This window comes from Rhinichthys klamathensis, unplaced genomic scaffold, assembly GCF_029890125.1.
Source record: "Rhinichthys klamathensis goyatoka isolate OS25496 unplaced genomic scaffold, OSU_Roscu_1.1 h1tg000387l_1, whole genome shotgun sequence".
Classification (NCBI taxonomy): Eukaryota; Metazoa; Chordata; class Actinopteri; order Cypriniformes; family Leuciscidae; genus Rhinichthys; species Rhinichthys klamathensis.
This window is the reverse complement of record NW_026606891.1, coordinates 920,690-943,343: the sequence shown is the minus strand read 5'-3', so window position 1 is coordinate 943,343 and position 22,654 is coordinate 920,690. Positions and strand designations below refer to the sequence as shown.

At 37.4% G+C, this 22,654-nt stretch overlaps 1 protein-coding gene across 2 annotated transcripts in view; it reads left to right on the top strand.

Moving 5' to 3' along the window:
- strn3 (striatin, calmodulin binding protein 3) overlaps nucleotides 1-22,654 on the top strand; it is a 45,540-nt gene that overhangs the window by 1,109 nt on the left and 21,777 nt on the right. The window lies entirely within an intron of this gene.

Sequence of the window (22,654 nt, the reverse complement as noted above, 5' to 3'; positions counted from 1 at the left end):
CTGCTGTATTTTCTAACACACCATATCTGTTCTTTTAAAACAAAAAGAAGTAAATGTCGCCGTTTATTTCTTATTCTTCCTGAGAATCCCCGTAATAGTCCTCAGGAAAAGATGTTTGGCAGAATGACAGCGACAATCACCTATTGCCGTTTACTGTATGAAAAAAGATGCATTGGAAGTGAATGGTGACCGAGACTTCGAGTTACTTACTTTGACTTACATCTCCATTTATATTACATAAAAGAAAGTAAGTTATACACGTTTGGAACAACATGAGGGTGAGTAAATAATGACATAATGTTCAATTTTGGGTGAACTTTCCCTTTAAGAATGCTATGAGCAGATAGTCTTTGAGCCCCATCTTATTTTAACTAACTTATTTCTGATAAATCATTCACATTGTTTAGATGAAAGTATCATGATGTAATGTAAATGTATTCCACCATCATATGTGTCATTATTTACTCACTTATTTACTTGGTGTTTATCCAAACCTGCATGACTGACTTGACGTGCAACACAAATACAGATGTTTGCATAAATAACAGGCCCAGTTACCATTCACCTTCACTGTATAAAAAAAGAAATTATATTTTGCAGGTGTTTTGGGTGTACAACACATAGGCCTACCATTTGACCAGTTTTGTGTTTGGAAGTTGTTTTTGACGTCCATACCTTTAAATGTTGAGTTCACCCAAAAATGAAAATACTGTCATTGATTACTCACCCTTATGTTGTTCTGAATCCAAACCCCCAAGACTTTCATTCATCTTCAGAACACAAATTAAAATATTTGGGGGGGGGGGAATGAAATCTGAGAGATTTCTGTCACTCCATTGACGGCTACTCAACTAAAACTTTTTTTGACACTTCAAAAAGTTCATAAAGAGACCATGTGGTTTTAGTTGAGTAGCCGAGTGGTTTAGTCCATATTTTTTTTCATCATATAAAGCGATTGTCTCCTCAGACAATTTGGATTAAACCACTAAATTCATATGGATTAGTTTTATGATCTCTTTATGAACTTTTTAAAGCGTCAAAGTGGTAGTTGCGTAGCTGTCTATGGAGAGTACAGAACTGGCTCAGATTTTATTAAAAATATCTTCATTTGTGTTCCGAAGAGGAACGAAAGTCTTATGAGTTTGGAACAACATGAGGGTGAGTAAATGATGAGAGAGTTTTCATTTTTGTTGAACTGACCTTTAACATCTGCAATATTGTAGGATGTTGTTCTTAAAGGGATAGTTCAACCAAAAAGAATAGCCTAATTGTCATAATTTACTCTACTTCTTATCGTTTCAAACTTGTATGGCTTTCTTTCTTCTATGGAACATAAAAGAAGATATTTTTTTTAAATGTTTCAAGTGTTTGTTTTTTGTTTGGTTTGAAAGTGATTGTGAGTGAGCTGTGCTTCATACATCACTACACTTTGACAATAGACAATTGACCTTTTTGCCTGCGACATTTCACTTAAAATTAGTTAATGCGACTGCATACTAAGTCATACAGGTTTGAAATTACATGAGGGTGAATAAATTATGATAGAAAGTTCATTTTTGGGTGAACTCGTCTCTTACATTAAGTGTGTCATGATGGCTAAATTTCCCAGCCACCCATATTTTCAGCCAACTAGAGATGAGGGTGGCAGTTTGTCTTTTGTGAATGAAGAAAGGAGCTGGAAGGTCTGTGGCAGGACGTTGCGTTGTTATGTAAACATAGTCAGTCTTCCCTTATGAGGCTGAGGAGTTTTCACCACCCCTGTACAGACTTGTTCAGTGACATACTTTCAGGATGACTCCCTCCTCAAACCTAATGGGCACTTTTCATTATTCAGAGTAAGTCAGCTTGTACTCCCACACTCATACCAATCCAGGTCTTCTCAGAAAAGGGTTTGGTCTTGTTTATCAGCTCTGCATTCCATGTTTCAGATGTTCACTTGCCACCTAATCATCAGACAGACACATATTTTGAAAACACCACAAACGAACTAATGCTGCAAGTTAAACCATATCAAATCATGTTACCAATTATGAACTTTTTGATTCGCCAGCCTTGCATGCAGATTTCATTATCAGGTGCTGCTCTTCCATGCATTTGGCATCTTGTGTATAGGAGATCTGGCTAATGTCATCGTAATGGACAGTGGTTCAGTCTTCCTTTGATACTGTCTGGTTCTAATTGATGTGAAACTCCTCCTGTCAGTTTGCCGGGCCTCGTTGGCATAGCTGCTAGCAGAGATGTCCTGAGCAGTCACATCAGGAATAGGCCTGAATAGAGTTATCTGGGTTAGCTCGGGGTTTGTAGGTCATGGTAGCACCATCTTCAGAGTTGTGGCTCATTGCAACTCTCCAGCCATCAGATATTGTTAGTGCAGGTTTTATATTTATCATTGAATTGAGCTATATCAATATATCATGAATGTCTATAAATCTCCATCTCTTTCATATGCTGAGATATCTGTACTAGGGGTCGTATTACAGGAACTTCCTGCAATTCCTACATTAACATTTGACAAGTTCTAACTAAAATCATTAAGATTACTAAACAGTCATTGATCACAACATAATTATTCAGTTACAGGTAATCAACCACATTTTTAGCTTTTATTCAGCAGTTTAATTATTAACCAGTGTTGTTTTATTATTATTTATTTATATACTTTAGTATATGTTTAATTGGCTTTTATTTTATATTTTCAGTTATCATTTTAGTTTGATTTGGAATTTTGCTATGTGCTTTTTCCATTAGCTTTTGTTTTTTAGTATTAATATTTACCTTTATTTTATTTTTTAGTTTTAGTCATTTTAATACTTTTTTAAACGTATTTTATTTTGAGTTAGTCAGCAACTAAGTTTGTCATCTGGTATTTCATTTCAGCCTTATTTCAATTAATGAAAATGATTTTTAGCTAATAGTTGGTAGTTTCAGTTTACAATAACAACATTGAAAGAAACAAGTAGTTAATATAGCTGCGAGCAGCGATTACGGGCCCAAGCCGGTGGCACCGCAACCCCGGTTCCTTTAGTTACCTAAAGGCACCGGGGTGGCGGTGCCGCCGGCTTTGGCCCTTCATCGCTGCTCGCAGCTATATTTATATATATATATATATATATATATATATATAAATTATATATATATATAAAAAAAAAATATATATATATATATATATATATATATATCACTTGCCTTACCGGATTAGAACAATGAAAACAATAAAAAAAATATAGCTGCGAGCAGCGATTACGGGCCCAAGCCGGTGGCACCGCAACCCCGGTGCCTTTAGTTACCTAAAGGCACCGGAGTGGCGGTGCCGCCGGCTTTGGCCCTTCATCGCTGCTCGCAGCTATATTTATATATATATATATATATATATATATATATATATATATATATATAAACAAGCCGGTGGCACCGCCACCCTGGTGCCTTTAGGGTTACTGTGCATGACGGGCAATATCGTAACTCCGCTTTGACCTTTGAGAAGATGTGTGCTGTAGAGCTTGCATTGGTGTGGGCTCTGCAAAAGTGTGCATTGAGGGCACATATCAACCACAAAGTATGCGTGAGCAACCTTCTGAAACCTAAAATGAAAAATGAGACACTCTACGGTCTCATGGACTTAATGGACACATGAAATAAGTACACAAGTTTGAAAGTTATATGAAGTGTGCCAAGACAGAATATTACTTGCCTGATCTGATTAGAAAAATAGTTGGTGTGTGTGTGTGTGTGTGTGTGTGTGTGTGAGGCGTGATTGAACAATGTAGACATAAAAACATACCCCGTCCTTTTGTTCATACAGGACATTATTCAAACTGCAAAGTGTTTACTTATATTTGTGTACAATCACAATAAAACACAACATTGTGCTTTTGTCAAACTGTAAACTACAACTGTCACCCAACCGAAATCTCTTACACACACACACACACACACACACACACACACACACACACACACACACACACACACACACACACACACACACACACACACATAGTTTAAAAGCAAAAAAAAATCTTTTGGACATTCATCATATTGCATTGGTTTTCATTTATTGTCCTCGATCAGAGCCCTAATCTGTTTATTTTTTCAGTTACACATTCTACATTGATTAAAAAAGAAAAATCAAATGTGTTTTTATTTTATACAGAAATAAATAATCTATCATTCAGATGAGAATAAAGTTAGTGTTAGTTCAAATTTTAAGGAAAACAAATATATGATCTGAAATATAGCACATTCATTTATAATTCATTCAGGTTCAATTACCAAACATACAAATCTCAATGTAATTTAAAGCAAACAATACATTTAAAATACATGGGTTGTATGCTATTTTTTTTTATATAAAAAGATATATATCCAAAAAGACAAGGCCTAAACTTTAACAAGGGTTAAACAATCACTGTAACAGACACAATCACACACACACACACACACACGTCAAATCACTTACATTTTAGATGCAATATTGACTTTTTTTTCTGTTTCAGCAGCGAAAATAGTTAAACAAAGATCACAGCAGAACCATCGAGCATCTCACAGCAACGCGTTCTCATTACTGAATGATTCAGCATTTTGAACGAATCGGTTGACTCAAAGATTCAACGACCAATCCATAATCTGTCTCATTCATGAATGACTCAGCCGTTCGAACGAATCGTTTGAACGAATGAATCAATGACTCGCTCATTAAGACGGTCGCCTGGCGACACCTAATGACGGTTTAGTGATATTAAAAGTATCATTCTTTCCAACGATTGTTAATTAACTCATATTTGAAACATAAGCTATATATATATATATATATATATATATATATATACACACATATATATACACACACATATATATACACAAAAATAAAATAAAAACACATTTGAAGCGTGTTTGCTTACTAAATTGTGAGCGGAACGAAAGTTGCAGCAAATATCAGCAACAGGAGTCAAATTTCATTAATCACGAGAGTGAAGAGCTGACTGAAAAGATGATGACGGAATAGGCTATTTTATGTAAAAGCCCCTATTTAAGCGAATCTATCATTGTACTCTTTTGTTGTTGTGTTTTCCGTGAAAAATAATAGACTATTGAACTCACAATTCAAGCAATCGGCCCCGTTATTGCACTAATTTTAAAGTGACACTAAAAAGGATGCGGCTGCACTGGCATTCATAACGGTGCGCGTCCACGGCGATGAGCGAGCAGAACTTCCATAGGAATTCCCTCGAGCGCTCTGCACGTGGCCATTATCAATGTCCCGTATTTAAAAGCTCTCGGTCCTCAGTCACATACCAAATATATGTATAATGTATATATAAATATAATTTTGGACACAAGAGGGCAGTATGGCCCTATGTATAATTTTGTGTTTAAACTAAAAGAGCCCCTCCCCCCCTCCCCACACAGACACAGACACAGACACACACGAATGGCAGGGTGCATTCTCTCTGTCAGAGGGAGAGGGAGAGAAAATTCTCAGAAACATCCACATTCAAACCAAAATATCTAACTTCCTCTTGGTCTGAGCTAATGACAGTTAATTAGAAAGTTGTCCGGCTTGATCTGAACCATATGCATACCTGTGTCTGTCGAGTTTCATGCAATTTCAAGCATGCTAAGAGTCTCAAAAGCATCAAACAAGAATATTAAAGTTTGATGTGTTGCCACGGCAACAGTATCTAAGATATCAATAATCCTTTCACAGGTCTACATCTGCCGTGTGTTTACATTATACACATAAAGTTTGAAGCAAATCGGGTAAAGATAAGAGGGTGATTTCAAAGCATTTAGGAAGTGACACACTTCCTGCTGCCAGTTGGTGGCGCTATAACTTTGACTCACAATAGTCACATCCATGTGATCGGGCTCTTACAACGAACACACTGTTGAAGTTTCATCAAGATCAGTTAATGTATGCAGTAGTTATGACACACTTCCTGTTTCACGTTTCTCGCCATAATTTTGTTTCCTCGCCACGGCCAAACAGTTCGAGATATCAAAAATCCCCTCGCAAACTTTCATCCTCAATGTCTTGACTTCATGCTGACCGAGTTTCGTGCCGTTTGTTTGAATTCTCTAGGAGGAGTATTTCACATTCCATTGCGTGTGTTTTACCAACAACCCTAAATAGCCGACTTCCTGTTGGGCTGGGGTAAAAAGTAAGAGTGTGAAGTATATATGAAACGAGGAGATCTACATGTGTACCGAGTTTCATATTATTACATGCAAGCGTGTTTGATTTATGGACCATGTTTTCGGACCCCGTTCCAGGGGGCGCTGTCGAGCCCCCCTGCCACGCCCGGGTACCATCTTCAGCCCGGCCCTGATGGCCGCGGGTTCTGACATGTGTGCAAAGTTTCAGGAGTTTTTGAGCATGTTAAGGCCTCCAAAAGTGTCCAAAAGGTAGCAGAAAAATAATAAGAATAATAATAAATATAGCTGCGAGCAGCGATTACGGGCCCAAGCCGGTGGCACCGCAACCCCGGTGCCTTTAGTTACCTAAAGGCACCGGGGTGGCGGTACCACCGGCTTTGGCCCTTCATCGCTGCTCGCAGCTATATTTATATATATATATATATATATATATATATATATATAAAGCCGGTGGCACCGCCACCCTGGTGCCTTTAGGGTTATTGTGCACGACGTGCAAAAACGTAACCCTGCTTTGACTGTCGAAAAGAAGTGTGCTGTAGAGCTTGTATCAGTGTGGGCTCTGCAAAAGTGTGCATTGAGGGCACATGTCAACCACAAAGTATGCGAGAGCAACCTTCTGAAAGGTCAGGTCTACATCCAGGTCTACATCTGCCGTGTGTTTACATCATAGTAGTGAAGTTTGAAGCAATCAGCTGATTTCAAAGCTTTTTGAAAGTGACAGACTTCCTGCTGCCAGTTGGTGGCGCTATAACCGGGGTGGCGGTGCCGCCGGCTTTGGCCCTTTCATCGCTGCTCGCAGCTATATTTATATATATACACACACACACACACACACACATATATATATATATATATATATATATATACATATATATATATTGTTTTTTTAAGAGACAAGACAGAATATTACTTGCCTGATCTGATTAGAAAAATAGTGTTTGTGTGTGTGTGTGTGTGTGTGTGTGTGTGTGTGTGTGTGTGTGTGTGTGTGTGTGTGTGTGTGTGTGTGTGTGTGGCGTAATTGAACAATGTAGACATAAAGACATACTCCGTCCTTTTGTTCATACAGGACATTATTCAAACTGCAAAGTGTTTACTTATATTTGTGTACACTCGCAATAAAACACAACATTGTGCTTTTGTCAAACTATAAACTCTTGTCAAACTGTAAACTACAACTGTCACCCAACCAAAATCTCTTACACACACACACACACACACAGTTTAAAAGCAAAAAATATCAAACAATCCTATTTAAAAACAGTCTGGGGGAGCCATCTTTTGGACATTCATCATATCGCATTGGTTTTCATTTCTTGTCATCAAAAAGAGCCCTAATCTGTTTATTTTTTCAGTTACACATTCTACATTGATTAAAAAAGAAAAATCAAATGTGTTTTTATTTTATACAGAAATAAATAATCTATCATCCAGATGAGAATAAAGTTAGTGTTAGTTCAAATTTTAAGGAAAACAAATATATGATCTGAAATATAGCACATTCATTTAAAATTCATTCAGGTTCAATTACCAAACATACAATCTTAATGTAATTTAAAGCAAACAATACATTTAAAATATATGGGTTGTATGACTATTTTTTAATATAAAAAGATATATATCCAAAAAGACAAGGCCTAAAGTTTAACAAGGGTTAAACTCTTATCACTGTAACAGACACAATCACACACACAATCACACACACACACACAAGTCAAATCACTTACATTTTACATGCAATATTGACTTTTTTTCTGTTTCAGCAGCGAAAATAGTTAAACAAAGATCACAGCAGAACCATCGCGCATCTCACAGCAACGCGTTCTCATTACTGAATGATTCAGCATTTTGAACGAATCGGTTGACTCAAAGATTCAATGACCAATCAATCCATAAACATCTATCTCATTCATGAATGACTCAGTCGTTCAAACGAATGAATCAATGACTCGCTCATTAAGACGGTCGCCTGGCGACACCTAATGACGGTTTAGTGTTATGTTTAAAAGTATCATTCTTTACAACGATTGTTAATTAACTCATATTTGAAACATAAGCTATATTTATATATATACATACATATACACACACATACACAAAAATAAAATAAAAACACATTTGAAATGTGTTTTCTTACTAAATTGTGAGCTGAACGAAAGTTGCAGCAAATATCAGCAACAGGAGTCAAATTTCATTAATCACGAGAGTGAAGAGCTGACTGAAAAGATGATGACGGAATAGGCTATTTTATGTAAAAACGCCTATTTAAGCGAATCTGTCATTGTACTCTTTTATTGTTGTGTTTTCCGTGAAAAATAATAGACTATTGAACTCAGAATTCAAGCAATCGGCCCCCGAAATTGCACTAATTTTAGTGACACTAAAAAGTATGCGGCTGCACTGGCATTCATAATGGTGCGCGTCCATGGCGACGAGCGAGCAGAACAGAGCGAACGTTTAGTTAATTTCTACTTCCATAGGAATTCATTCGAGCGCCACCATTTCAATGTCCGTGCGGACGTCCATATTATACTTTCGCTTTCAAGTTAGTGTTTTTAAACCCCCCAGCGGGAGGTTTACACAATCACACGTTGATTAACCGGTGGGAAAATATTCCCATAGTAACATCCCTAATATATAAATATATATAAATTCAATAGGCCTACCTGATTTTGAACACAAGAGGGCAGTATAGCACTATATATGATTTGGATTATTATTGTTTTTGACTAAACAACCATTCTGGCTGTTTTTAAACTTAAAAATAATTCTTAAATTGAAAAAAAGGAATAAAATGGGTTTAGTTCTAATATTTGTATAATTTTATATAAAAATAAATGGTGTATAATTACATTTTAGAAAGATATGAGACATGCCCTGATTCTTTTTTTGACATTATTGTCCTCGATCAGAGCCCTAATCTGTTTATTTTTTCAGTTACACATTCTACATTGATTAAAAAAGAAAAATCAAATGTGTTTTTATTTTATACAGAAATAAATAATCTATCATTCAGATGAGAATAAAGTTAGTGTTAGTTCAAATTTTAAGGAAAACAAATATATGATCTGAAATATAGCACATTCATTTATAATTCATTCAGGTTCAATTACCAAACATACAAATCTCAATGTAATTTAAAGCAAACAATACATTTAAAATACATGGGTTGTATGCTATTTTTTTTTTATATAAAAAGATATATATCCAAAAAGACAAGGCCTAAACTTTAACAAGGGTTAAACAATCACTGTAACAGACACAATCACACACACACACACACACACACACACACACACACACACACACACACACACGTCAAATCACTTACATTTTAGATGCAATATTGACTTTTTTTTCTGTTTCAGCAGCGAAAATAGTTAAACAAAGATCACAGCAGAACCATCGAGCATCTCACAGCAACGCGTTCTCATTACTGAATGATTCAGCATTTTGAACGAATCGGTTGACTCAAAGATTCAACGACCAATCCATAATCTGTCTCATTCATGAATGACTCAGCCGTTCGAACGAATCGTTTGAACGAATGAATCAATGACTCGCTCATTAAGACGGTCGCCTGGCGACACCTAATGACGGTTTAGTGATATTAAAAGTATCATTCTTTCCAACGATTGTTAAGTAACTCATATTTGAAACATAAGCTATATATATATATATATATATATACACACATATATATACACACACATATATATACACAAAAATAAAATAAAAACACATTTGAAGCGTGTTTGCTTACTAAATTGTGAGCGGAACGAAAGTTGCAGCAAATATCAGCAACAGGAGTCAAATTTCATTAATCACGAGAGTGAAGAGCTGACTGAAAAGATGATGACGGAATAGGCTATTTTATGTAAAAGCCCCTATTTAAGCGAATCTATCATTGTACTCTTTTGTTGTTGTGTTTTCCGTGAAAAATAATAGACTATTGAACTCACAATTCAAGCAATCGGCCCCGTTATTGCACTAATTTTAAAGTGACACTAAAAAGTATGCGGCTGCACTGGCATTCATAATGGTGCGCGTCCATGGCGACGAGCGAGCAGAACAGAGCGAACGTTTTTTAGTTCATTCCTACTTCCATAGGAATTCCCTCGAGCGCTCTGCACGTGGCCATTATCAATGTCCCGTATTTAAAAGCTCTCGGTCCTCAGTCACATACCAAATATATGTATAATGTATATATAAATATAATTTTGGACACAAGAGGGCAGTATGGCCCTATGTATAATTTTGTGTTTAAACTAAAAGAGCCCCTCCCCCCCTCCCCACACAGACACAGACACAGACACACACGAATGGCAGGGTGCATTCTCTCTGTCAGAGGGAGAGGGAGAGAAAATTCTCAGAAACATCCACATTCAAACCAAAATATCTAACTTCCTCTTGGTCTGAGCTAATGACAGTTAATTAGAAAGTTGTCCGGCTTGATCTGAACCATATGCATACCTGTGTCTGTCGAGTTTCATGCAATTTCAAGCATGCTAAGAGTCTCAAAAGCATCAAACAAGAATATTAAAGTTTGATGTGTTGCCACGGCAACAGTATCTAAGATATCAATAATCCTTTCACAGGTCTACATCTGCCGTGTGTTTACATTATACACATAAAGTTTGAAGCAAATCGGGTAAAAATAAGAGGGTGATTTCAAAGCATTTAGGAAGTGACACACTTCCTGCTGCCAGTTGGTGGCGCTATAACTTTGACTCACAATAGTCACATCCATGTGATCGGGCTCTTACAACGAACACACTGTTGAAGTTTCATCAAGATCAGTTAATGTATGCAGTAGTTATGACACACTTCCTGTTTCACGTTTCTCGCCATAATTTTGTTTCCTCGCCACGGCCAAACCGTTCGAGATATCAAAAATCCCCTCGCAAACTTTCATCCTCAATGTCTTGACTTCATGCTGACCGAGTTTCGTGCCGTTTGTTTGAATTCTCTAGGAGGAGTATTTCACATTCCATTGCGTGTGTTTTACCAACAACCCTAAATAGCCGACTTCCTGTTGGGCTGGGGTAAAAAGTAAGAGTGTGAAGTATATATGAAACGAGGAGATCTACATGTGTACCAAGTTTCAAATTATTACATGCAAGCGTGTTTGATTTATGGACCATGTTTTCGGACCCCGTTCCAGGGGGCGCTGTCGAGCCCCCCTGCCACGCCCGGGTACCATCTTCAGCCCGGCCCTGATGGCCGCGGGTTCTGACATGTGTGCAAAGTTTCAGGAGTTTTTGAGCATGTTAAGGCCTCCAAAAGTGTCCAAAAGGTAGCAGAAAAATAATAAGAATAATAATAATAATAATAATAATAAATAATCCTAAGGAAAACAATAGGGCCTTCGCCCTTTGGGCTTGGGCCCTAATAAATAATCCTAAGGAAAACAATAGGGCCTTCGCCTTTGGGCTTGGGCCCTAATAACTAGGGAATCACTAAACCGAGAGAATTAATCTGTTTTGATGATACACTCAAAATATTACACAAGCAATTCTTTAAATTTAATGATATTCAGAACAGAACAAGAATAAAAAAAAACTATAATTAAGAAATAACCGAAATAATTGAAAGCGAAAGTGAAAGTAGGTGGTGTTTGGCTCACGTAACTCTCTCATTAGAATCAAACTGTTTCAACATTTGCGATGTATTTGGATGCTAAACTATTCTTCATTATGGGCTTTGTACTTCACTCAGGTTTCAATATGTGTGTGTGTGTGTGTGTGTGTGTGTGTGTGTGTGTGTGTGTGTGTGTGTGTGTGTGCGTGTGTCTGTGTGTGTGTGTGGGTGAGGTGCGGGTGCGGGTGCGGGTGCGATTGAACTGTTACACATAAAAACATACTCCGTCATTTTGTTCATAGAGGACATCATTCAAACTGCAAAGTGTTTACTTATATTTGTGTACACTCGCAATAAAACACAACAAAGTGCTTTTGTCAAACTATAAACTCTTGTCAAACTGTAACCTACAACTGTCACCCAACTAAAATCACACGCACACACTGTCTAAAAGCAAAAAATATTTATCCAACCCCATTTAAAACAGTCTGTGGGAGCCATCTTTTGGACATTCACCATATCGCATTGATTTTCATTTATTGTCCTCAGAGCCCTAATCTGTTTATTTTTCAATTACACATTCTACATTGATTAAAAAAGAAAATTCTAATGTGTTTTTATTTTATACAGGAATAAGTTATTTATAATTCAGATGAGAATAAAGTTAGTGTTAGTTCAAATTTTAAGGAAAACAAATATATTGATCTGAAATATAGCACATTCATCTCAGGTTAAATTACCAAACATACAATCTTAATTTAATTTAAAGCAAACGATACATTTAAAATATATGGGTTGTATGCATATTTTGGAATTTAAAAAAAAGATATATATCCAAAAAGACAAGGCCTTAAACTTGAACAAGGGTTAAACTCTTGTCGCTGTAAGAGACACAATGATTCAGCATTTTGAACGAATCGATTGACTCAAAGATTCAATGACCAATCCATAAACATGTATTGTCTCATTCATGAATGACTCAGTCGTTCGAACGAATCATTTGAACGAATGAATCAATGACTCACTCATTAAGACGGTCGCCTGGCGACACCTAATGACGGTTTAGTGTTATGTTTAAAAGTATCATTCTTTCCAACTCATATTTAAAACAATCTCACATTATTTAATGCATTGTTATTTTTCAGTGTAAACGATTTAATTTGATCACCCCTACCTAGAGTAACAGCCATATAGTGTCTTATTATTCTAAATAATTGAATTTATTGATCAAATTTACAAATTAAAAATGAAAGATGAAGCATACATTTAATAAGACTAGACTAGGGGTGCCCAGCAGATATTACAATTGGCAGATTTAAATATACCATGGCCCCCCACCGTCAATTTGGTGTGTGTATAATAAAATCATTTAGTCACTACAATTAAAACTTGAACGTATTTGCTTACTAAATTGTGAGCAGAACGAAAGTTGCAGCAAAGATCAGCAACAGGAGTCAAAATTCATTAATCACGAGAGTGAAGAGCTGACTGGAAAAATTATGACGGAATATTTTGTGTAAAAGCGCCTATATAAGCGAATCTGTCATTTACTCTTTTGTTGTTGTCTTTTCCCTGAAAACCGGAAGCAATCGGTCCCCGATATGGCGCTAATTTTAGTGACACTAAAAAGTATGCGGCTGCACTGGAATTCATAACGGTGCGCGTCCATGGCGACGAGCGAGCAAAACAGAGCGAATGTTTTTTCATTTCTACTTCCATAGAAATTCATTCGAGCGCACTGTGAGCGCCACCACTATAAATGTCCGTGCGGACGTCCTTACTTTACTTTCACTTTTAACTTAGCGATTTAACACGTTTTACACGTCAAATAACCGGTGAGAAAATATTCTCGGAGTCACATAGGCTACCTAATATATTTAAATACAATAGGCCTACCTGATTTTGAACACAAGAGGGCAGTATAGCCCTATGTATTATTTGATATATTTATTTTTTTAACTGAATAGTGCATCCTGGCTGTTTTTAAACTTGTACATTACTCTTAAATTGAAAACAAGAATAAAATGGGTTTAGTTGTGATATTTGTATAATTTTATCTAGAAATAAATGGTGTATAATTAAATTTTTAGAAGATATGAGGCTTTTAGTGTTTTTTTTTTTTTTTACATGATTTTAATCCCTCGCCATAGCAAAACAATTAGAGATATTCAATAGATATTCACAATTATGCTTCTTTAATGTATTTTCATCATGTTGAAAAAGTTTGGTGGGAATAAAATAAACCACTTAAGAGGAGTGGGTAAAAATGTAGAGCCTGGTTTTGCAAAACATCCACATTAAGACAAAAATAGCCCACTTCCTGTTGGGCTGGCTTAAAGTTGTTTGGCCCGATGAGATCTATATACCGAGTTTCATAATATTACATGCAAGTGTGTTTGATTTATGGACCAAATTTTCTGACGAAGTTTATGGACCAAGTTAATTTAATTAATAAACTAATTATATAAAACTATTTTCAATGCACTACAATTCAACTGGTTATATGCCTTTACTTATTAATACAACTTATTTAAAAAATACAAGGCGTAAGACATTTATTTTCTTTTTTAATGCAGGCCAAACAACACAGCAGTCAAATGGTTAATCTAGCCCCCCTCCCCCTCCCCACACTCACAGACACACACACACACAGAGACGTAGGCTCAGAGAGAGAGAGAGACATAAAATGACAATTTTCAAACCAAAATATCTGACTTCCTGTTGGTTGGAGCTATTGAGTGTAAATTAGAAACTTGTCTGGCTGGAGGAGAACAATACACATACCGATTTTTATTACTGTAGATAAAATTAATCCCCCCACTTTTGACAAAAGGTGGCGCTACTGAGCCCTCAACACGCCCGTTTCTGAAACTTTGCACATGTCTACTGGCTAATAAATGAGATGTGTCTGTCGAGTTTCATGCAATTTTAAGCAATTTCAGGCATGCTAAGAGTCTCAAAAGCATAAAAAAAGAATATTAAAGTTTGATGCGTTGCCACGACAACAGTATCTAAGATATCAAGAATCCATTCACAGGTCTACATCTGCCGTGTGTTTACATTATAGTAGTGAAGTTTGAAGCAAATCGGGTAAAAATAAGAGGGTGATTTCAAAGCATTTAGGAAGTGACACACTTCCTTCTGCCAGTTGGTGGCGCTATAACTTTGACTCACAATAGTCACATCCATGTGATCGGGCTCTTACAACGAACACACTGGTGAAGTTTCATCAAGATCAGTTAATGTATGCAGTAGTTATGACACACTTCCTGTTTCACGTTTCTCGCCATAATTTTGTTTCCTCGCCACGGCCAAACCGTTCGAGATATCAAAAATCCCCTCGCAAACTTTCATCCTCAATGTCTTGACTTCATGCTGACCGAGTTTCGTGCCGTTTGTTTGAATTCTCTAGGAGGAGTATTTCACATTCCATTGCGTGTGTTTTACCTACAACCCTAAATAGCCGACTTCCTGTTGGGCTGGGGTAAAAAGTAAGAGTGTGAAGTATATATGAAACGAGGAGATCTACATGTGTACCGAGTTTCATATTATTACATGCAAGCGTGTTTGATTTATGGACCATGTTTTCGGACCCCGTTCCAGGGGGCGCTGTCGAGCCCCCCTGCCACGCCCGGGTACCATCTTCAGCCCGGCCCTGATGGCCGCGGGTTCTGACCAGTGTGCAAAGTTTCAGGAGTTTTTGAGCATGTTAAGGCCTCCAAAAGTGTCCAAAAGGTAGCAGAAAAATAATAAGAATAATAATAATAATAAATAATCCTAAGGAAAACAATAGGGCCTTCGCCCTTTGGGCTTGGGCCCTAAATATCAAATATCTTACATTTTAGTAAAACATTAGCCAGTTAGTTTGTATATACCTTCTGTACCAACAAATATAATAAAATCTAGTCAATCTGCTTTCACTTTTCACCGCTCACACACTCTGGTATGAAATTTCATGAATATAGACAAATGGCGTAAAAAAAGAAGGTGAGACATCCCATAGCCTAACTTTAACCAGTCAGATTTGATAACCATAGCTAAATCTTATATAATTGTGTGATGAATGTTGTTTTAACTTGTGGAATTGGCATATTGTAGTGGCATCCAGTTTTAATGAATTTTTTTTTTCTAACCATAATTATGCTTTCTTAAAACCCCTTTCATGCTGTTTATTTATTTAAATATAAAGCTCTGCTTTAAATGTGCTATTTAGTCTGGTTTATATGCACATTTTTACTTATATAAACATTGTACCATTACATTTCCAGTATGTTTCCATTGTACTATTATTAAACCTATAGGGTCCCCTCATTCAGCTGTTTTTCTCCCACAGCAGGCAGAGTATTTTTAGTTTCTGTGTTGAGTTCACACAGCTGAAATGCTGTTCTGCCGAACTTTAAATCTGGTAGGTGACAGAGATTTCCAGCAAGCATCAGAGAGCTGCTCGGGGCTGTGAGCAGCCAGCTGTTCCCGACCATATGTGTACTAGCCATCCTCACACTCTGCTGACACGAGCAATGCTGATTTAATACAACAGTGTTCCTTAGTAATACCTGCCAGCACTTCGCACTGCTTAAGTGACAGTGAAACTGATTTACCAAAAAATGTAGGTCTGGTCAAGTTAGTTCAGGAGTTATAGATTGCGTACATGCTGTTGATGTTTCCTTGTAACTTAAACGCTTAGTAAGGTGAATTTCTAATGACCTAATGTTCTACTTATATAGACTCAGCTCATTAATATTCAGATCTTAATGCATGTATCCCATTTCAGAGGTGAACCAACGTAGTAATCTGATCGCTTCAAGCTGCTTGTTTGTTTGTTGGAGAACTCTTGTGTGGTGGTGAACTTGCACTTTACCAGAAGACTATGATTAACTAGATGTGGTGGGGAATCTTTTAAGATGTTAACTTTCAGAGAACTTGTGTATGATATGGGCCGTTTTGGTGGGATGGATGGGGAAGTTTTGAGGAAGCCATTTTAGAGTTGAAATGAATATCCACTTATTTACCAGTCCTGTTATGTGAAAGATGTTTTTTTATATTTTAATTCATATTAAATTGCTTTATTTTAGTCCTTGCTTATAGACAAGGCGGAGGAAAGTTACCATGAGTCTTTTATTTCAGCAGAAGGCAGGGCTCGACAATAAGGACGGCCCGATATATCTGCAGCAGAACCGCAGAACCACACGTCACAGGAGTCTGAGGACAACAGCGCCAGGCCAACAGGGTCAGACCTGAATTTAGGGTGGTGCTGACGATCACATAACCCTCCCAAACCACTAAGCCTACCCTTCACTGTAACTACAAGCTTAACCTTAATGAATGCAAACCCCAACCAACCACTAACCCTTAATGACGCTATAAGCTCCACCGCAACACCGGTGTGAGACTGCTGTCCTGGCGCTGCTGTCCTCAGACTGCTGTCACGTATGGTTCTGCGGATTCTGCATTTGGCTATTATTGTGATGGCCCGGGGCCAGCATAAACGTCACTCGGGACAGTTGACACAACTGTCACTTGCCCGATCGGGTCTGTGCTGTATCAAGAAAGTTTTATCATTTGCATGTGTTTTTAAGCCTTGCCAATATTTAATTATTCAGGCGCAAGAAGACGTGAAAGAGAACTCGATTCATTAGAGTGAGAAGTTTTGTGTGCGCACATCTGAAGCATGCGCCCAGAAAGCTGCTTCTCAGACGGCGATTGAATGCTGAATTGAGCTCTCTTTCATGTCGCGTTGCGCTTAAACAGATATATTCACTCAAAATTTATAAAAAAAAGTACGGCTAGTAGTTTTTGGAGTCACAAACTTATTTATTAAAGGGTTAGTTCGCCCAAAAATGAAAATTATGTCAGTAATTACTCACCCTCATGTTGTTCCAACCCCGTAAGACTTTCGTTCATCTTCGGAACACAAAATAAGATATTTTCGATTAAATCTGAGAGCTGGATCACTCCTCCATAGGCTTCCATTGTAATTGAAACTTGTCGGGCCAAAAGTTGGTAAAAACATCGTTAAAATAGTCTAAGTGACTACAGCGGCTCAACCTAAAGTTTATCAAGTGACTAGAATACTTTTTGTTTGCAAAAAAAAAGAAAGAAAATAACAACTTTATTCAATTATTCAGTTTCTTCTGTGTGGGCCTTTGGTGTGAGTTCACGTAGTGTAACAGCGCAGCGCTTCTGGGTTGTACGTCAGAACGTAGGCTCACTATTGGCCAGCATCACACACATGACCAGTGTGGGCCAATAGTGAGCCTTACCATTATCAACCCCAAACTTTTGAACAGTAGTGTAAATACATCAGTTATGGATGAAGCATATATGTAGCCTATATGATGTTGAAAAAAATATATATGATGTTGAAAAAAATATATTTCCATGATATTCAGGTTGTTCAACTTTAAATCAGACTGCAACGGAATAGCACAAATTTGAATGGTTTCCTGACTATTGCCAAGTCTGCCATTGGTTGAACAAACCAATCAGACAGTGTTGCCATGTGGGGATGCTCAAAGCCATGTTGTCACAGCACTACATAGTTTGCATTCTTTGGGTCAGCTTGCTATTTAGTGGCCTTTTAGGTGACGTCTTCCTCCAGTACAGTTTATTTCGGAGTACTAAAAAAAAATCCAGTAGTCGAGCAGCTTTCATAAGAGCGTCAGTTTTTATCGCCCCATTCTATTAAAGATGACATGTTATTCCTGTCTTAGGGAAAAATCTTCATTTGCTTGTAATATTCTTTGCTGTTAACTATCTAATCTGACAACTGTATGGTGGAATGTGTCATGCGTCGGTGAGGGCTATTCTTGCCCCGTGCACTGCAGCTTGCTCCTTTGTAAGGCTCTAGTTTTGGCTAGTGATCTCACTATGTTTCCCCCGGACTGCCTGTGAGGCGTCTCAATGGAGTGACCTCACACATTGATTCCAGCGCTGTGAACATGGGGGTGGATTGTGAAAGCACACTTCTGCCTGACGTTTGGACTGTTCTTCTTAAGAACTTTATCACCTCATGCAGTAATTGCATAGTTACTGAGTTATACATGATGTTGTATTTTGATCTGTGTATGAGCCTGTAGTTCAGAGATGTGGGGTCGTACACATGGTGTGCTTTTGAGTAGGCCTTGTGTGTTTTTTGCAGGTCTCTGTGTGTCAGTCTTGTTCCAAAATGTCCATAGTCTGAAGACATGTACAGACAGCTGTCTTGTGTGAAAGATCCATCCAAGAGTGTAATAGCTTTAGCACCCAGCCTAGCTAGCCTGTTCTTTCTCACATCTTTCTTAGGATAGTTTTATTAGTTGAGTAATGTGTTTGTGAAAATTAAACATGTTTATAATAATTATGCCCCCGAACTATATTTAAATTCCACCAACAATTCAAGTTATTTTCATGTTATAGCAAGCCAATAGCAGATAGGGCTACATCTCTGACATCTCGATATTAATGTGTCTAAAATAGAAATAACTGATTTTAAATACTGTACTTGAATTTAGTGAATTTAGACATGAAAATGGCCAGTCATTTAATTCAATTACATTTTTAATTGATTGACAGCCCTAGTTATGTAAGTTCCTATGTTTGTTGTCGTCACATCACGATTGGAGCTTTTTCTGGATTCTGTTTAATGATTTATTACAAATTTATATAAACGTTAACAATTGAATCAAGCTTTTAAAATGTAAACAAATGAAAATATAACAATTAGCCTAAGTTACAAAATATTTTTTGTCAAAGAAGATGCTGCACAACAGAACTGTATAAATGTAATACATGGGTAAAATAATATCTTGGTTATGTGATTTTCTTTAGAAATATATTATTATTATTACTTTGAGAAGTAGATTTTAGGTTACAGTAGTGATATATTTCTGTCACCATTTCTTTTATTTTGACGGTTTGTCGTGAAGATTCTTTTGTTTCAGTCTGTATTTGACAGTAGTTTTTCTCAAATGAAACAGTGAAAAGCTTGTGAAGTGACTCTCAAAGCAGCTCTAGAGATGAAGTTCATGTGTTCATGTCCTCATATATTGAGAGACGACAGGCGCTGAAAACACCACGAGCGTCACATACAGTTGTGGTCAGAATTATTGGCACCCCTGCTAAATATGATCAAAGATGGCTGTAAAAATAAATCTACGTTGTTTATCCTTTTGATCTTTAATTAAAAAAATTCACAAAACTCTAACCTTTCATTGAAGTAAAAGAATTGAAAGTGGGGGGAAAATCGCATTATGAAATAAATGTTTTTCTCCAAAACACGTTGGCCACAACTAAAGTACCCCTAGAATTTTTTAATTATCACTGAAGTATATTTTCATGAATATTTAAAAAATGTTATCACACCAGGGTGACTAAACATGAAATAGTCTAGTTATCACTTGTTTCACAGGAGTATAAATATGAGGAAACACAAAGGCCAAATTCCCTTAATCATCCATCACAATGAGTAAAACCAAAGAATATAGTTTGCTTATGTGCAGTAAAAAATTGTTGCGCTTCACAAAATAGAAAGTGGCTGTAAGAAAATAGCCAAGGCATTGAAAATCCCAATTTCCATGGCAAATATTAAGTTCCAGTTAACTAAAGATGTTATGAATCTGCCTGGAAAGTAGGGCTGAGCGATTTTATCGATTCTGCGATATAAATCGATATTTTTTCTCCCAAGAAAGTATCGATTTTTAGGCCGCGAGTATCGATACATAAGTCCCATTCAAATCCCCCGTGTTAAACCCGTTCGCGTTGCATGAAGAGTGATTTGGTCAGCCAGCCGCTAGTGGCCAGCTGCGCGCGTGCATCGATATTGACGAAAATCCAGCTGTATTCAAACAACAACTTAGCTCTCCTTGTTGGCTAGGCTCCTTGCATGCTGGCTAGTAGCTTTTTTTAAAGCTGGGTCTCCGAAATTGACAGCGCTGTGTTGGACAGATTTGTGCAGCGGTGTTCCGTGAGTGAGAAAGTGCGCGAGGTACGGATGAGTGTGTGTGTGTGAGAGAGAGAGAGAGAGCGAGAGCGAGGTAGTGCTGCGTGAATGCGCTGCGGCGCTCTGCAATCAAATACGATTTTAAATAGGCTTAGTAAAAAAAAAAAAAATGTAAAAAAAATCGTATTCGGTGGTGGAAAACGCCGGCTTTAGGCGCATGGTGAACGCGATGGAGCCCCGCTATCCTATTCCAACCCGCGAACACCTCATCAAGGTTTGCATTCCCAGGCTGTACACTCAGGCAAGAGCACACGTCAAAGCCTCCCTGGCCAGCGCGGAGAGAGTTTCCCTGACGTGCGACGGCTTGACCTCGCGCACAACTGAAGCACGTCACATGTTCAGTGTCAAGCTAAAAAAGCTGTCAAAGAAAAGGCAGTGCAAAGAAACTGTTCACAACAGGCCACTTGCTGCACCTTTTAACTCTCCATTGAAAAGTAAATAAAGTGCAGTATTGCAATTAACAAAGGCTTATAAGCTACAGTTTGCACTGTTGTCTTTCAATAAATAGAACTAATTTTCTCTACACATATTTGATTCATTTTGTCCAGCATTTGCAAGCTGTACTCTCTGCCCAGTCAGAGACATATATTGTGTAAATGATGTTTTCAGTTTTCAGTTCAATTAATTCAATCCAAGTAAATGGAAGACTCACAAGATGTCACCAAAATCACTCTGTCCCCTTTAAATCTTTCAGAAAATGATGTAAGTGTATCGAATTATATCGAATCGTATCGTTGGCTGAATATCGTGATATATATCGTATCGTCAGCCGAATATCGTGTATCGTATCGTATCGTGAGATTAGTGTATCGCTACAGCCCTACTGGAAAGGACGTGTGTCTATATCAGTAGTCTTCGCTATTTTTTCATGAGAGCAACGCTGATAGGACAAAGTCAGTAGGAGAGCCATTTTTACCGCAAAGTATAAAAAGTTACGTCCAGTCATAAATACCATGTCTGCTTATGAATCTGTCACCCCTGAACATACAAAATGCAATAAATACAAAAGGGTGGGGAAAAAACATTCTTTGATTTACCAGTCAAATTTGTAACTGAGACAAGATGATTTCCCTTAATGACAAAAAAAGCAGGATTTCCAGAATATATTCATCCCAGAATGACCTTAAGTTATTTTTTTCTACATTAGCCCATCATGTATCTAACCATCCAAGAGCACATCCAGCGTTAAGAGTTGGAAAGACCGCCATAACTGGCAACTCCGCAGAGACTGGATATGTTTACATGCACAACTTTTGTTTCAATCGGACTGAATTCATTCCGATTGATGAATCTGAATGTATTGTAGTTTACATGAATGCTAAACATCGTGATGTGATAGGCTACATGATCGGGTTGATGTCCACGTTTATAAGTCAAAAGAATCAAATCGGAATAGATTTTTTGACACGCGCACACTGCAAAAATATACAAAGTTTCCCGCTGTTGTCGCTTAATAACCATTCTCCTACATTGGTCCTTTATTTGTTTTAAACAGCAGACTTAATATTTATATGAACATATGAACCGCTGTGCCGTGCTTTTTGTATTTATCTTACAGTAAAAATGCCCAAAACCAGTCGTCTGTGGATGAGAATCTGAAGGACTGGTGGGCCGTTGTCCTGCTTCACTTTACAGACGCAGTGAAAGGAGAATTATAGAATAACAGGACACTCATTTATGACACTTTATTCATCAGGAGAACAACTCGTTCAGCGCGTCATTCGCCGTCCTTTCAGTTTTGGTTTTCAATCGATCAAGTGTTTACATGTTCTCTCGATAAACCACCCCTTTCAATCCGATCGAAATTATTTGTAATAGAGCTGACACTTTGAGTTTTTAATGGGTTATGTTATAGCCCTATTTGTTTTTAATGAAATATCTGTAGTGACTGCATGATCATCATATCACCGTATTATTTACCGCCATGCGAGCCACAAA